This window comes from Sturnira hondurensis, unplaced genomic scaffold (genome assembly GCF_014824575.4).
Source record: "Sturnira hondurensis isolate 20B ecotype Veracruz unplaced genomic scaffold, ASM1482457v3 Scaffold0009719, whole genome shotgun sequence".
Taxonomy (NCBI): Eukaryota; Metazoa; Chordata; class Mammalia; order Chiroptera; family Phyllostomidae; genus Sturnira; species Sturnira hondurensis.
In genome coordinates, this window is record NW_028082350.1 from 3,650,845 (window position 1) to 3,666,289 (window position 15,445).

At 45.7% G+C, this 15,445-nt stretch overlaps 1 protein-coding gene across 1 annotated transcript in view; it reads left to right on the plus strand.

Moving 5' to 3' along the window:
• DSCAML1 (DS cell adhesion molecule like 1) overlaps positions 1 to 15,445 on the plus strand; it is a 360,723-nt gene that overhangs the window by 71,814 nt on the left and 273,464 nt on the right. The gene's annotated exons all lie outside the window — the stretch shown is intronic.

The window sequence follows — 15,445 nt, forward strand, 5'->3', positions numbered from 1 at the left end:
ATATACCTTCCCTCTGAGCCATATATTTTCTGTTTTAAGGGATATCGGTAATTTGGGAGCCACTGGACTGATGAATTCTATCAATGAGGAAAATTTCATTCCCCACTGCCACCCCTTACCCAAAGACAGCCCTTTGCTGGATTTCAAATATCCAAAGTTGCCTGAATTTCTGGACAAGGGCCACTGCAACTGTGCTTACAACTGAGTTTGTGGTCCTCACCACACACTTACATCCTCCCAGTGTAGGGGTATGAAGGGTCCTCAGAGCCATCTCCGGGTCATTCAGGCCAAGAGAATCCTGCCCATCCACAGACAGCCCTGCCACCTCTAGGCCATGCTGGTGTGGCAGGGGAGGGGGAGGGGATGGGTGGTGGCATGTTGGGAGAGGCTGGAGCAGGTATCTGTGAGGCCCCACTGACCTCACATTCAACCAGGCTATTATCACTCAAATTTTAGGCTTTGTTCTGGACACTGCTCTGTCTGCCAGGGACATACAGCCATTAAAATGTTAATGTCTGGCATGTGGCAAACATCTGAAATATGCTGAGACATGATAGCTGTTGAGCTGGGCCTTGTTGACACACCACCTCACCTGGGGATTGTTTGCCATGTAAATGCCAAGGATTCCTCCCTAAAGCTGGACGGGACACAGGCACTTCTCTCCTTGCCTCTCATTTCCTCCTGTGCAGAGGTGTTTTTCCCTACCCCAGCAGTGCCTCCCCAGGAAGATCGCTGAGAACAAGCCAGATAGGTGTGTTTTAGTACTAGTTGCCAGGAGGTATTTGAAAGGGCTGCTTTGAGGCTATTGTCAAAAACAGCTACGGGGTGGGGGGTCGGGGGTAGCATGCCCTGAGACAAGCTCTGGGCTTGGCGGTGGTGGTAAGGGGGCTGTGGACACAGCCATTACCTGCCAGACAGAAGCTTATTGTTCACAAGGGGGTTGATACTTCTGCCAATGCCCAGCACACACATAGAGCAGGGAAGGCAAGATGCCCAGATGGGCCCAGATAGTGTCACTAGATCAACTCCCTCCCCTGCCTATAGCAGCCATCACTGGTTGAATAGAACTGTCTTTTTTTCTAAGCTCCCAAGCAGCTTCACACTTCTTAGCCATGCAGGAAGCCACCTCCAGTCAGTTGGAACTGGCCTGAAATGAAACCAATTTGTTGTCCTCAGTGGAGGAAATGATGAGTGATACCAGGCAAGTTCTGATGGAAAGCTGGGGGAGACAGAGCCCTTCCAGATGGGAATGGGTAGGATAGAATGTGGGCATGGGGAAGAACAGTGCAGGCGGAGGGTGCAGTATGGGCAAAGACAGGAAGGCAGGAACAGCAGGGTAAATGCAGGACTGACAGGCAGCCTGGGCTTCTCCCACTCCCCAGGAAGCCAAGCTAGCCAGATCAACCATCCCAGTGATGGCTTCAAGGCTGACTCTCATCTCCAGCTCCCCCCAGGAGTGTTTTTTTAGTGGTTAGAAACCTCAGGGTTCCTTTCCTTGTTCTAGGAGTGAACCTCCATCCCACCAAAATAAACATAAAGCAACTGCCAGAAACCTGATCTCAGGCGTGTCTCTAATGGGGATATTGGCATCTCCAAGCATCTAACCAAGAGTTGGCAGACTTACTCTATAATGCATCAGAGTATCTCAGACTTGGGGAGCCATTAGGTCTCTTACAACCTTGTGCACCAAAAGCAGCTGTAGACAATACGTGAACAAGTGGTCATGGCTGTGTTCCAACAACCTCTGTCTATGGACACTGAAATTTGAATTTCATGTAACCTTTATGCGTCATAAAATATTCTTCTTTTTTTATTTTACCCTAAGCATGTTAATCATGTAAAAGCCATTCTTAGCTCTCAGGTTGCACAAACTCGACAGTGGGTCAAACTTGGACTCCTGATCAAGTCAGGTCATCATGTCTGGAACTTGTGTGGCACTTCTGACTTTACCCCTGCTGGGCTGTTCTGACCATTCTTGCTTGGCAAGCTCACCTAGTTTTATAGAGCTTGTGGCCCTAATGCGGTCACAGTCTGTCTCAGAGAGATTACGGGGGGTGATGGTAGAGTCAGCCAGGTCAAGCTTTTAAAAGGCAAAAGCCAAAATCGAATTTGAGGACAGCTCTCCAAGCTGCCTCTGCTCTTTCCTGAGACTGCAGTGTTCAGAAAGGGTCACAGATGAGGAGATTGAGGCCCAGAGAGGGGAAGTGATTTGCTCAGTGTTGCCCAGCTGGTGAATAGCATAGTTGGGATGAGGACCCCTGTCCTCCAGACCTAGACGCCTTCCACTCTACAAGAGATCAAAGGCCCTCCCAGTTAAGAGTCAGGAAGTGCTTGCCCCTGGCCTTTGCCGCGGATGCTGCTCATGCCCACTGCTGCTGTGTCTCTCCTCTGGAGAAGGACACAACCAATAGTCCCACTATTGGGAGGAAAGGGAGAATAAAACATGATAAATTGCTGCTAATGCTGCTGGGTGACTGAGATAAAGGTTTGATTGTTTAGCAGCATAGATCAACACCAGAGATGGATGGGAAATGAAGCAATAGCTTAAATCTATTTTGGGGGGTCTTGTGGGCTGAGTGACTGACCAGGAATTGATATCTGAGGATGGAATAATAGATTGGGGAGGGTTATATATGGTTAAACTACACCAAGTGGATGTCTCTGTACTCCCTCAGGTTTGTCACCAGCCCAGTGGGTGGACAACAGACAGGACCATAACTCCTGCCCCTACTCTGTAAAGAGAACCCAATAATCTACCTACCTGCTCGTCCTCACAGCTGGTCCACCCAGAGACAGCCTGTGCCCCATCTTCAAACATTCCAACCCCATCCTTATCACACTTCATGGAGGAACTATTTACTTGTTAGGCATCATGCTGGGCAGAAAGGGTTCAAAGATACACAAGATAAAATTAGTGTCACCAGATCATAAGCGCAATGTGGTCGAAGACTCTGGCACTCTAGCTCACCACCATGTCCCTGGTGTCTAGGACAGTGCCTGGTACATAGTAGGTGCTCAGTATATTTTTTGCTGATTAGAGAATGACCAAACCAAAACAAAAGTCACTGTGAAGTACATTAACTACTATACAGGGAATGGACCATGGCAGGGGTTGGATGAGAGCAGAGAAGAGGTGAGGATGAGCTTCTTTTTGAGAGATCTCATCAGGATTAGGAAGGCCAAAGAGGAAGTGAAGCCTGAGCTGAGTCTTGATGTAGGAGTACAGGTGACCAAGGGAACATGGAGGGGAGAAAACATTCCAGGTGGAGGGAACAGCCCCTGCAAAGGCCTGGCAAGTAGTGTTGTTGCTTCAAACACCAAAGAATACTGTGATCCTGAAGAAAGGTGATTCACATGGGCAGGTTTTGGTTTCCAATTTCAATGCAAATTTTTCTACTCTGCTTTCTCTTCTTCTCGGTGTTTTCTTTTGGTTGGTGACAATCATGTGCAGGGCAGTAGGCACATATTTATGCAGGCATAGTATAATAGACAACTTGGGCTGGCTAGGGGCCTTGGGTTCTAGTGCTACCTGTGTCATTATGTGGCTCCATGGCCTTGGGCAAGTCCCTTTGAAGCTTCTTGTTCTTCCTTTCCTCCTATGGAAAATAGCAGGATGTAAAGAGTTCCGGTAGATGACCTTCCGGGCTCCAGCTGGTGCTTTAAACCACTGCCAGCAGATGCCACCTGCAGAAGCTGAGGTGCCCATTCAGCCCCTAAGCAAGATTTAGACACTTTGTGGACTTTAATAAATATTGGGTGATGGATTGCTTTAGGGAAGATTTTCCTGTCTTTCAGAAAAAGGACAAAGGTGACATTCCTCCGGAAATACTGGAGCTTAAATGGTCTCTAGTCTTTATTCAAACTGTAATAATAATCAGAGCAAGATAAATACAAGTAACAAACAGAGTGTGACATGCACCAGGTAGTAGTCTAAGCACCTAGGATGCATCGACTGAGTTAATCCCAACAACAACCCCAGGGTAGGTGCCATTATCCCCATTTCACCCTGTAAAAAATAGGAACCCAAAGAGACAGACTAACTTGCCCAATGCTGTCAGTTGGCTAGTAAGTGATAAAGCCAGAATCTGGACCCAGGAGGCTGAGCTGCTAACCACGGTGCTGTGGCCGTTGTGTTAACCTGCTTAGTGCTGCTCCATGGGCTACAGCAGAGCCAGGTGCAAAGTTCAGCGGCCTGGGAGGTGGTTCCAGGACTTCCCCCAGCAGCAGTCTGGGGTGTGGGTTAATTCCACCTCCACCTCCACCTCCACCTCTACCTCCACCTCCACCTCCACACAGCCCTGGGCTGTGGGTCCTACAAAGTGTTGAGATGGATGGACTCCACAGAACCTATCAAGGCCCAACAAAGGAATACATCTGAACCTGTAATGGAGGTCATCAATTTTTATATTCGTTATGTTTGCTTTGTTTGGTGTAATTAATGGATCTATTAAGCTTAATCAAACTCTGACCTCTTTTATAACTATTGTAAATCAGCTCAAACAGCTCTGGGAGGGGGGTTGGTATCATTTTGTTGGCCTCCCTGGGGAGAGAGTGGCTATTCCAAAGAGTGAGGTCTCAGAAGTGAGGTTCGGGGCAGGGGTGGGAGGAGGCCAGCATGGGTCCCCGGGGGACTGACTGCTTAGGGACAGAATTGGAAGCTAGCTCCAGGGCATTGGAAACGGAGGGCATGAGGCCATGGGAAACTGAGTCAGGGAGCCTTGTCATGTGTTCCTCGCTCACTGACAATTACCTGTGTTTCTGAAAACACTGGTGCTTGGGGCTAGGGGTTTGCTGCAGTAAAGGGGTTCAGGGGGAGAAAACAACAGAATCTCACAGCCTTAGTCCCTTCACCCTGAAAAAATGTCTTCCTGAGGCATGAGCAAATGCCACAGAGCCTCAGAAATGGGGCCGGGCACAGCGTGCTGAGGGGAGGAATTGGAGGCCCGGGGCCAGAGCTTGGAGCTGCCCCTCGTCCCTTTCCCATCTTTGCTCTCTCTGGTTTGGTGAGCAGAGTGATTGAGTGTTTCTGAGCAGGGCTGCATACTCGCGCGTTCTCAGCTATAAGGAGGAGTGGATCCCCTAGGATACCAGTGCGGATGCTGTCGGCCTGTGTGCGCTTCAGTAATAATAAAAGAGAAACTAACAAAATACCATTCCCATTATTAAAATGCAGAAGCAGATAAAGAGCAGCTCCTCTGTAATTACCAAAAATTCTTATTTCCATAAGAAATCAGAGCTTCATAAATGTTCCAACCTGAGCCTTTCTCTCCAGGGAAACGGAATTTCTATGAATATAGAAATTTGGTAATTGCTCCTGAAACACTGCTTTCCTGTGTTAATGTGCTTACAGCGCCACATGAACAGTTTCCTCCCCACCACTGGGTCAGTGAGCACCCCCCCACCCCCACCGTACACCTACGTTAAACTCAAACCCTCAGGGCTTGGGTTTCAGAAGAAGTGATTTCTTCTCCTGGAAAAAAAGGCAGTGGGAGAGGGCCTGCCAGTCAGAAGCCCTATTCTGCATTTTCCCAGTTGCATTTGTATTCTTCCTTACTATGGGCATGCATTTTTATTTCAGTGCAACGCACTGAAATAAAAAATAAATGCACTATTAGATGAAAAATGTATAGTATTATATAACTCATCATGCCATAGTACATTTAAAATCTCTAAAAGCATATGCATTAAAGCAATTTTCTAAACTAATACAGCAAGAGGTCCACAAAGGCACTGCAACATTTGATGATAGTTGCCATCTTCAGTGAGGATAATGATGTTAACAAATGTAATGGGAGTAATGAGTGGAGATTCAAAAAGCTGCTTTTGTTTAATTTTTTTGTAATGCAAATTTAGATTGGGAATAAGAGAGGGGGGAGTAGGGGGAAAAAACCCTCTTATTTGAAATGAATCTTAATCCTAGCAGATGATAGGCCAGTTGTAAGCCCAAGTGGTTTCATTATGGAATTAAACAATCCAGAGATGCAATTATTAAGTGATGGGAGGAAATTGAAAAGAGAGAGAGAGCTGCAGAATTTAATCTTCATTTTTGAGCTTGGAGTTGCAGATGTTTCAGTCAAGAAGCTCAGGTATGCTATGGGTGTTGTCCCTGAAGTTATCTGTGCCAGGGACTGGAGATCTGTCCTTGGTGGGCAGAGGCAGTGGGACTTCTAAACCTAGTTTTAGGAGTAGCTGGTGCCCTGAGAAAGGGGTGGCAAGAAAGGGAAGTACCCTGGACCTTCACCCAGGCCAGGTGGCTGTGGGGATCTCGGAGTTATTTATCAAACCCTTCCACTGGTTCCATTCAGGGGCGTCACATAAGCTGTATGCTCCTCAGTTTTTCTCTTCTGTAAGGTGGAAGAGGTGAGTTCTCAGAGTCAGCTCATTTTGAGGGTGGTGGGGTTCACAGCTTAAATTTCTCAAAAGAAAGAGGGTGGCACAGCTGAACAGCCATAATTTCTCTCAACCTTAGTTTTGGGGTTGGGAGGCCTTGGCTGGGCTCAGACTCCCTCAGGGATCAGAAATCATAACCATGACTGTGAGCACCAAAGAAAAAGACTGTTGAATAGTGCCATCCTGGAAGTCACCTCCAATATCACTCAGCAGTGCACTCAGTTTTCTTGGTTTGCTCTGGAGACCATAGGAACAGCAAAACTAGAACCACCTAGTACCTGCCCACCTTGAGTGGATGGAGAACAGCCCTCACTGGGTATACCTATATGACCTTGAAGTGACCCAACCCCAATCATGCCATTTGGCTTACAGCTCAGTAAGTTCTGTCTTTTAGGTGTGTTTCATTTCCCTGATTAGACTGTCAGCTTGCAGAGGGCAGGGACACTACTATATCTGTGTTACTGTCCCCAGGGGCCCAGCCAGATGCTGGGCTTGGTTGACACTACCTAACAGTTACCAGGTGCAGGGACCTTTGTGTGTGGCATTTTTCTGAGAGCTTTACATAGCACATTTCATTTAATACTGATAATAGCCTACCAGCTGGGCACTGTAATCACCCCTGTTTCAGAGGGGGAAACTGAGACAGGTTAAGTCGCATGGTCACACAATTGTAAGTGGCTGAGCTGGACTCAAAAGCAAGAGTCTGTTTCCTGGGTTCTAGTATGTAACAATCATGTTGGATACTTCTGAGGGTTGCTAAAGTTGGTGGGGGAGCTCTTCACCCAGGATGTGGCAGATCTCACTGCCCACCACCAGGGAGCCATGAAGGAAGGACAGTCCAGCCTGAGGAAGTCTGCCTGCTGCTGGTTAAAGGCAGGTGGAGTGGGGTTTTTTTGCGGGTGGGGGTGGGGGTGGGGAGGAGTTAAAATTATTTTTAGGAAGAGTATCATAAAATGACATGATTTTGAAAAGTTGCACAGAAGTGAGGAATATGACTTATAGTTACTAGAGTCCCAGTTTACAGCTCTTATTAATCTGAAATTGCAACATAGATGTTTATGATTAGCAGGGCCATCTCGTTGAACAGAGGAGGAACCCTAACTATGATCCCAAGATGAATCTGACAACGAAATATTCATGTAATATACGAGGCAGTGTTAAAAGAAGCTTCCCCCACCCTCATGACCTCATTTAACCTTAATTACTTCCTTAGAAGTCCCAGGTCCAAATACAGTCACACGGGGCGGGGGAGCCGGGGGCCGGGGGGGGGAGTGGGTAGGAGGATTGGGGCTTCAACACATGAACTTGGTGGGGGGAGAGACGAACATTCAGTCCATAAAATTAGCCAATTTATATGGCTGTTTATTTCAGTAAATGTCATGGAGAGGTAGATGGTCACATACCCACAGCCTCTTCCTTCCTGGCTCACTGGCTTTGGGGTAAGACATCATAAGAAAGAAGCCAATAGATCAGCATCATCAGGGCAACAGGTAAGTTTCCTGATCCATCAGCCTCAGCAGCAGTTGTGAGGAAGATGAGGCCCCCCGGAGCTAGTCTAGGCCCAAATCCCTTAGGAGCCAACACCTGAGGGTGACATGACAATGGGATAGGCCCAGACCGAAGGAGCAAAAAGCAAAGAGCCAGTTCAGTGTCCTTGCCCCCAGACTGAGTCTCCTTGGTAAAACAAGCAAAGAATAAATCACAGGATATGACCCAGACTCAGAGCAGTCCTGCCCTGCAAGGATGGCTGTCCTTTCTGCAAGGGACAGGTCCAGAAAGTCCTTGTCATGCTGACAGATTATTATCCTGTTGGCCTAGGATTTGTATTTGACTTTGCTTCTTTTAACACTGCTTCGTTTATTGCATGAATATTTCGTTGTCAGATTCATCTTGGGATCATAGTTAAAGGTTCCTCCTCTGTTCAACGAGATGGCCCTGCTAATCATAAACATCTATGTTGCAATTTCAGATTAATAAGAGCTGTAAACTGGGACTCTAGTAACTATAAGTCATATTCCTCACTTCTGTGCAACTTTTCAAAATCATGTCATTTTATGATACTCTTCCTAAAAATAATTTTAACTCCTCCCCACCCCCACCCCCACCCGCAAAAAAACCCCACTCCACCTGCCTTTAACCAGCAGCAGGCAGACTTCCTCAGGCTGGACTGTCCTTCCTTCATGGCTCCCTGGTGGTGGGCAGTGAGATCTGCCACATCCTGGGTGAAGAGCTCCCCCACCAACTTTAGCAACCCTCAGAAGTATCCAACATGATTGTTACATATTGGATCAACCAATTGGATTAATGTCCTTATAAAAGAGGCACCATGTGAGGACACAGCGAGCAGGCAGCCATGTGCAGCGGAAGGGGAGTGTTCTTACCAGACACTGAGCCTGCTGGAACCTTGATATTGGATTTCCAGTCTCCAGAACTGTGAGGAAATAAATTTCTGAGGTTAAAGGTATCCAGACCATGTTATTTAGTTATGGAAGCTCTAGCAGACTAAGACAGCTACCATCCTGTTAAATGGCCTACTGGACTACTTACTGATAATAGGCTGTATCTGAAGTCCTTTAACATTGTACCAAGTTTGACATACAAGTAAAACACCTTATTTTAGTTTATCCCTGAATGAAAAGTCCATGAGTGGATATTATCAATATCATCATTTCACAATGAGAAAACAAGCTCAGAGAGTTTCAATTTCTTACCTAAGTAAGGCTAGCGAGTGCACTTGAAGGGAGTTTTCCGAGTCTGACAGGCCATGATTCTGGGACAGGACTTGCCTTAGGATGAAATCAGGATGATTTCCTCATCCTGGTGGTATGTGATAGGAGCCCACATCCACCCCCAACCTTGTACTCTGCTGTGTATCTGGGTCCATGGAGTGGGAAGGAAGAGAAAGCCTGGGAGTGGGTACAGAGGGGTATGCTCCTAGGAAGGCACCTCTGAACCTGATCAAGGCTCAAGTAACCTTGGGCCCTGACACAACAATACCACTTCACTTGTATGCAACATGCTGACTCAGATACATACCCCCCGGCCCCCGCCATGGCTCTAGAATGCTTGAGAACACCTACTCTCAGGACAATGTGTGTACCTTCTGAAAATGAAAACATCAGGAATGTCTTACATGCAAGGGACTATATATCAGTTCCTCAAAAGCAAAATATTAGCCATGAACATTTCTTAAGGGTTTACTGTGTGCCAAGCTCTGTGTATTTACTATTTCACGTTACTCACACAACAGCTAGGCATTTGAGTTAAATATTACTATTATGCCCACTTTATGAAAAAGGAAACTGAGGCTTAGATAAGTAGGAATCGTGCCCAAAGTCAAATGGAATTAATTTTGGAAGAACTAATTAATTTAATTCAGGAACTTTGGTAACTGAGATAGTTTAAGATTTGCTATCAAGCCCACTTTATAGCAGGGTTTTGTGGGTAGTGCGTTTCTTGTCACTACCAGCAGAAGAGAGACATTCCCCTGATGGGGATGGGAGTGACATGACAGAGCTGAAGCTTTGGATGTTGGGGTTACATAATTATTGTGGAAAAAACTGAGTGTCACCCTGTCCCATGGAGTGGGGAATGTGGAGCACACAGGGGGAGGCCGTGTTTATTGGAAGGGGTTAGTGCTGCATTGTAGCAACTCCCCAGCTCGCCATTGCCCTAATCTAGTCTGTGTGCCTCGCACTCCCTAGACTAGATTCCCAAGGGGTGAATCTAGTCTAATTCACCCCTTGGTAAATCTGCACTCAGGGCCCAACCTCTGTTTGAACCTTTCAGGGATGAAGAGGGTGCTCATCCTAATTCCCCAAGACTAGAAAGATAGCCTCATGCTACTGCTTTAGAAGCATCTGGTCTAGCTGCCTTTAGGCAGCACAAACATTTGCCTTCACTAGCATTTTGGCATCCCTGGAAGTGAGTTAAATGTGCTGGCTTGGAAAGACAATTGGAAGCCTGGCTTGGGAGGCAGTCTCTTTGGGAGGAGGACAGAGGAACAGAGAGGTGAGAATAACCTCCAAGATCATTCCCTCTCTTCTTTTCCTTTTCTCTGGGAGCCGGGAGACTGATTCTACCATCTTACTAGCCTTCATGGGAGATATTTATTTAATCACTTAAAATTTAAATAGACTTTCTGAGCAGGGAAATGGTTGTCCCTGGCTAGTGTACTCTGTCACAGGTATCCACTTGACCACTTCTACATACCTGCTGGGCTGAGGGGCAAATGTCGGGGACTTGGAGCACCAGCTCCCACAAAGTAAAAACTTTACAGGTAACTTAAAACCCTTTCAGTCGCCACCAGAAGTCCAGCCAAAGCCAAGCATGATGATGTGCTGCAGTAACAAGAGAACTAGATTCCGTCTGTCTCCATGCACATGTGCACCAATGTACATGTGAATCTGGGCCCATTTGCAATGTTATGTTTTTACATGTGAGTTGATCACAGAGCATGCACCTTTAAGCTGGAACACTGGCCTCATGATATTGCTTTAGAAGCCTTTAACCTACCCCTTCCTTTTGCAGAGGAGAGGACAAACTTCTAAAGGTTACCCTGTGGTTCATGAACTCCGTGAGATTATATGTGGTTTGATTCTAGGTCAGTAGTTCTGTGAAGACTGAGAGAATCTGCACTTTAAATAAGGGGCCCAGGTGATATTTATAATTGAGCAAGTTTGGGAACACTGAATCAAGGGATTCACCCAAGATATTAGTGGCAGAAGTGGGACTAGACACTAGGCTTCCTGCTGCCCTTCATGCTACATGGGTGTGTACAGATGGGGGAGTTTGCTTGGACACATGAGTGTTTGCACAGATGTGTCTGCCTCTGTGGATGGTCGCCACCCTCCTGGCTTGCAGTTCACCAGGAAGAGTCAGTCTGGCCCAGAATGCACGTGGTGGAGGGATTCAGCGTACAGAGGGTCTTGGCATTTATACCTCTGCCTTGCAACCCTTAATCCTGCTAGATTCTCTGAGCTCCGATTGCTTTCCTCCCTGGGAACCCGATAGCACAAGTCATGGGAAAGTAAGAAGTGATCTGAGACCTAATCTCTGCCTGCAGGCTTTAGTTTCTCGCAGTGTAAAATAGGAGAGGCTGATTTGAAACCAAGCGACCAACCAAATCAGCACCTAGGCAAGACCTACTAGCAGAGCCTGCTCATGTAAATTAGAAGGAAAAAGTAAACCTGCTGGAGAGGGCTACTGTGAGGGGTGGTTTTGGTGTCCCTAGGCAGCAGGAGGAAGCTTGGGTAGGTATGAGGAGGAAGCTTGGGTGGGTATGCTCAATGGTTCATCAAGGTACTTTCGTTCCTGTGATTTCCAAAAGTAAAGCTCATTGGGCCAGACACCCTCACCTCTTCAACTGTGTCAAAGACAACCAGATTAAACAGAGGAAAGGGCATACATTTGAAGTCACTCTGCTTACTTAAGTTCACTAACAGAAGTTGGGATCGAGTTTCACAACTCTTCTGTGCAAGGCAGGGCACTAGGAATGTCACCCTTCAACTTATATACTCTGTCCCCATGGTCCACATGAGAAAATTGAGGCTCAGGGAGGTTAAGCACTAGCCTAAGTTCCCACTTCTCACCCTGGCCTGTGTCCCACCTGCCCCACTGTTGACCATGTGGGAATTTCAAATCACAAATCTCACTACTAAAGAGAGAAAACATTTTGAGACTTAGGAGGTGGATGGCAGTAATAAGAAGGCATTCCCTTGTTCGAGATTATTTAGTTATATCCCTGCTTAGAGGTGAATGGATGTACAAGAGATGTGGGTGAGGAGATTTGGACCCTTATCAGGTTGCCTCTGAGCCTCGACTTTTCCACTCCTGACTGGAGATCATTTCAGACCACTGTATGGTGGTTTTAAGCCTTAAAGAAGTAACTTCTTTATCACAGACAGTACCTACAGCACAGAAGATGTTAATCATGATAGATGGTGGGGGTGAGAAAAAGAGGAATTTTTATCAGGCAAAAAAAACCACGACCTTTCCTCCATGTCTCTGAAGGGTGGAAGTGTCTTGTTTCTAACAAAAGAAAAATATTATAAAATAAAAACAATTATTCATAATTAGAGTTAATTGGCTGTGGATTAGAATTGTCCAAGACAAATTTAGATTCTCAGGTCTGTTTACCTGCCACCCAGCACTCACCTGGCTTCCATAGCCATCTAAGTGCTCTCTGAGAGTGCAAACTCATTTTTGGAACAGCCTAAGCAAAATAAAATTAGAAATGTTATTCTGCTGGGGAGGGGGGGGGGGATCACATATTGCCAGTTGAGGGCAAATGTAGACTATTTTTAGAATATGCATCACAGGGGGTTATCTCATTCCCCACCCCTGCCCAGCCCCAAGATTCCTTCTCCCAGTGTGGGTACATTGGGGCAGCACACAGGCAGACCTCAACAGCCCTCTGTTTAGCTCACTTCCTTCACCACCCACTTCACACACCCCAGGGAAAGGGGAACACTTCTGCTATGTTCCTCTGAATGAAAAGTTCTCTATTATCACCACTAGCCTGGCTGCAGCCTAGATGGTGGATAATACCATCCCCACTCCGGTGTGGTCCCGAAATACATGGCTTTTGAAGCACCACAAAATATGCTGAGATTCACATACAATTAAGCAGTTATTAATACATGAATTGTTTCTGGGGTGTGGAAGCGTGTGACATCTGCCTTTTCCCTCTGGCTGAGGAGAAACAAGAGAACATGTTTTCATAGCTGGGGCTCCCAACCCAGTCACCAGAGGACAGTGAGGTGGAAGGAAGAAGCTTAGCCCTTCTTCCCTTCAGCTCCTGGCCTCCCTACCAATCTACCTGGCTTGGTCCATGATGTCTGGGCTGGGGAGCTGGAAGTTTTTAACCATAAAATTTTCCCAGACTTCACTTTTGCAATCTGTCTAAAAATATTTTCAAGTGAGGATGGGCATGAAAGCCCAGGAAAATGAAAGGTACAAACAGACTAGAAGATGCTCTGTCCGCCTTGTTGGGCTGCAGGAAGAAAGGGGAACAGATATGAGGACACTTTGAGTTTTTCAGGGAATCAATGTGAGGAATGATAATTTAGTCCTTATCTTTTTTCTACTTGTTTGCAAAAAATTTTATCATTATCTTGCATGGTTTACTTCAAATAAGTCTATTTCTCCTCTTTTCCTCCCTCCCATCTTTCCTCTTTCCCTTCATTTCTTCCTTCTTTTTTCACAATTTGTTTTTTTCTCTTTCTCCCTCTCATCTTCTCTTTTCTTCATAGAAGTTAGACCATGAGCTTTGGAGTACACTGTGTGATCCTAAGGAAGTCATTTAACTTCTATAAACTGTGAAATGGGCATAATAGTACTTGTGATAATTACCTAGATAACTCAAGGGAAGAATTTAGCACAGGGTTCAGCACGTGGCATGTGCTCTATAATGGGGGAGGGGTGATGCCTGTAGTTATTATGACCATCATCATTATTGTCATTTCTCCTTCCCCTCAACTTTTATTGGGGCTGCTACCAGGAATGAGATTCTAGGATAATCTCTGTCCTCAGGGCACCCACAGTTTTATTAGGTGACATGCTTGTTTCCACTCCCACTCAGCTGCCTTTAGAGAGGCAAGATTCTGGGTGGAGTAAGGTCAACAACTGAGGGAGAAACCCTGATTTCCATGTATTGGAAAAGGTCAGGAGCAAAGCAGAGATTTATATTTTGTTTTGACGATGACATAGCTAATGGGCTTAAAATCCATTTGTCACTTGGGAACTGAGGTTTCCTGGGACCAGAAAACTAGCAACTGCAGAAGCAGAGTTGGTTTCAATGTCAATATTTGTCACACACGGTGAGTAAACAGTCTCCTAGTTCAGAATTCAGCATCTAGAAAGAAAGATGATGGTGGGCAGTGGCCATAATATAGAGCAAGCAGCTTTCTGAATAGCAGACAAATTGGTTTGAAGAACAAGAAATACCTTTCCAGTTTCCCCTTGAAGTGTTAGGTGGGTGGTGCAGGCAGCCTGGGTAATCCTGAGATGAAATAGCCCTGGGTAATCGAGAGATAGGGGCCTGAGCTTCCAACAATATTCCTTCTAAATCACTGGTTTGCATAATGGAGATGCAAATAGCCTGAAGTCTTCTGTAGGCTCCCATCTCCTCCCCACTGCTCTCTGGTTCATCTCTGGCTGCTGCACCTCATATACGTCCCTTTATCTGCATTTTTTTAGATGAGCCACAACTGCACTCACATTTTTGGAGAAACTTTACACTTGCCCTGCTAATTTAAAGAAACCTCCAAATTTGAACTTAGCAAGTAGATAGATCAGGAGGTAGTTATTTGCATTCCAGGAAGTCTTCTATTTTACAGTGAGGCTTAACAGTAAGAATCCTTTAACTAGCAGCTTCCACTAGATCATTTTGGGGTGGAGTTATATCTGACAGAGGCTTTGGGGAGAGACACACAAAGTTAAAGAATTAGAACCACTGTTGATGCCTCAAAAGTTGGAAATGAAGATTAAGCACCTCTGATATTATAATGAGCTCAATGGGAAATACTGTTTGATTCATAAAAACTTTATAATTTCAGAATTTTTATAAAGCTGCATTAAACATTCATTCATACAATATATTGAATATCTACTATGTGCCAGGAAATGTGAGCTGAATAAGACATAGTCTTTTCTTTTCTTTTCTTCAGTTTTTTCCAATTTTTTAATTCTTTTTCAAGTACAGTTTTCTGTCTATTACTCCCATCCCATCCCACCTCTGTGTTCCCCCCCTCCCTCCCATTTCCACCCTTCTAGGTTGTTGTCCATGAATCCTTTATATATGTTCCTCTAAATCCCTCCCCTATTTCCCCTGAAATTCCCTCCCCTCTCCCCTCTGGTCACTGTCAGCCTGTTCTCTATTTCAGTGTCTTTGGTTATATTTTGCTTGCTTGTTTGTTTTGTTGTTTAGCTTCCTGTTAAAGGTGACATCATATGGTATTTGTCCTTCAACACCTGGCTTATTTCACTCAGCATAATGCTTTCCAGTTCCATCCATGATGTTGCAAAAGGTAGGAGCTCCTTCTTTCTTTCTGCT